Raw genomic sequence first — 2,167 nt, 5'->3', positions numbered from 1 at the left:
CCCAACAGCCTCCACGTGTTTTTTGGGTTGCAGTCGGATTCCTTCGTAGCTTGATTTCTCTTGGGCAATTAATTCAAGCCTTCTTGTAGATTCTCCATCCCAGAGGACATCACAAATGTTAAGGAGAAAGGAGTGTGTGTGCTGAATGGAGAAAGGTGGCTGGTAGGTTACCTGTCCATATCTAGGGAGCCAGAAAAACAAAGGGCTCATGTGGAACACCTGGGTCTTCTCCTATCACTTGCTCAGCTTCCACATCACAGAACCCCCAGTTCAGGCATGGCTGCTGAGGGGGCAGCAACTGGGAATATGAACTACAAAATCAGACTTGGCAGAGGCTGAAGCAAGTTCAATATCCCAGGTGCTTTTGGATTCTGGGAGTTCATTTCTACTCTGGGTTCTTGTACTGGCAGCAGATTGATGGCACTCAGTGGGCATATTCTTCAATGCTCTCACCAAGAAGGTAAACAGAGATTTGGGGCAAATGAGAGCAGGCAATGGCCCAATGTACTCTTCCTTGCAAATGGTTGGTATATAAGAGCCAAGGTGGCGCAGTGGTTAAATGCAGCACTGCAGGCTGACTGCTAGATCAGCAGTTCAGCGGTTCAAATCTCACCGGCTCAGGGTTGACTCAGCCTTCCATCCTTCCGAGGTGGGTAAAATGAGGACCCGGATTGTTGTTGGGGGCAATATGCTGACTCTCTGTAAACCGCTTAGAGAGGCCTGAAAGGCCTATGAAGCGGTATATAAGTCTACTGCTATTGCTGCTATTGCTATATTGCTGACTCTGTAAACCGCTTAGAGAGGCCTGAAAGGCCTATGAAGCGGTATATAAGTCTACTGTTATTGCTATATTATTATTGCTATCCTTTGATTAGGCTACCAGAAGAAAGCTAAATTTCTCAATGACCTCCCCTCCCCCACTTCCACTGCCGGGGTTGCTTTTTAAACAATGATCACCGGGTGTCTAAGCAGGCAGCAGAAACTACCGTCCCCAACGACTGGTGCGACAAGTGGCCTCGGGCCTCTCCTTTGTGGGGCAGGCAGAGTGGCTTTTCTCCTGTCCTTGGTTGCACGGGACTCTCTGGAAGGACTAGTTTTGCTTCCCTTCCAATAAATGAAATGCATATTACAGCAGAGGATTGGTGGTGTGCATCCTTCAGCTATTAACTGTATTTTAAAATTCTGATCAGATGTACTCTTTTCTACATCTTTCATGACTTTGTTGCTTTTTCCTTGCTGCAGTCAGGAAGTTTTTTCTCCAGGAAGATTTTAAAATGGCTCACATTTGCATTGCTTCAACATTATTTTGTCAGCTGCTCTATTCCTTAATCAAGGCAGAGGCAATGATGGAAATTGCTAGGAGAAAAGTCTCTTTCTCTCTCTCTCTGGAAACCCAGCAGATCAGCTTCAGCCAGATTTTTCTGGTGGCCTTTTGTAATTAGAGTGTAAATGGTGGTGGCTTTCCAGGGATTATATGCTGAGCAGGTCCTGTGCGTTCTGCTGCATGCCTAATCCTTACACACACACACACACACCCTTCCTTTCCCTCTCCCCTGCTGAGATTTCTATTGGTGGGCACCATTGGAATGTGACCTCCCTCAGGCCTCATGAATGAAGATTGGAGGTTCTGAAACAGGGGAGGTTTCTAGGCAGGCCATTCAGGGAGAGCCAGCCCCACCTCACCCTCAGGCAGGTCGTCTCTGCAGTGGTCGTAACATTCCATCCCATGCTGGGAGCATCCTGGTGGATCCGTCCCTTAGATCAGATGCACAGTAAGGAGGGTGTTCGCTTGCATCTTCTTGTTAAAGAATGATGGCGTTGGCTGCAGACGTTGCCGGACTCAACACCCACCTCCCTTCCATGGAAGTAGATCACTTGGAGGCATGCAGCATCGTTACATCTCAGCAGCCGGCTGGGGGCCTATGGACTTTGAGCTCCTATGTCTGTCTTCAGGTCTTTGTACTGGCATGCCACCAGCTTCTTTCCTAGCCCGGGCCTTTGTGTAGAAGGTTGCCACCGAGTCTTGCATGGTGGCAGGGAGTTGTGGAATGTTGGCAGCTCCCAGTGTGGCCATCTAATTGGCTAAGGTGGCAAGTGGTGCCGTGTCTCTTGTCCTGAGGCTGCCACTTGTCATGTCAAAAAGCAGCTCCAATAGAGAAGCACATGG

This window comes from Thamnophis elegans, chromosome 13, assembly GCF_009769535.1.
Source record: "Thamnophis elegans isolate rThaEle1 chromosome 13, rThaEle1.pri, whole genome shotgun sequence".
Classification (NCBI taxonomy): Eukaryota; Metazoa; Chordata; class Lepidosauria; order Squamata; family Colubridae; genus Thamnophis; species Thamnophis elegans.
This window is presented reverse-complemented; position numbering follows the sequence as displayed.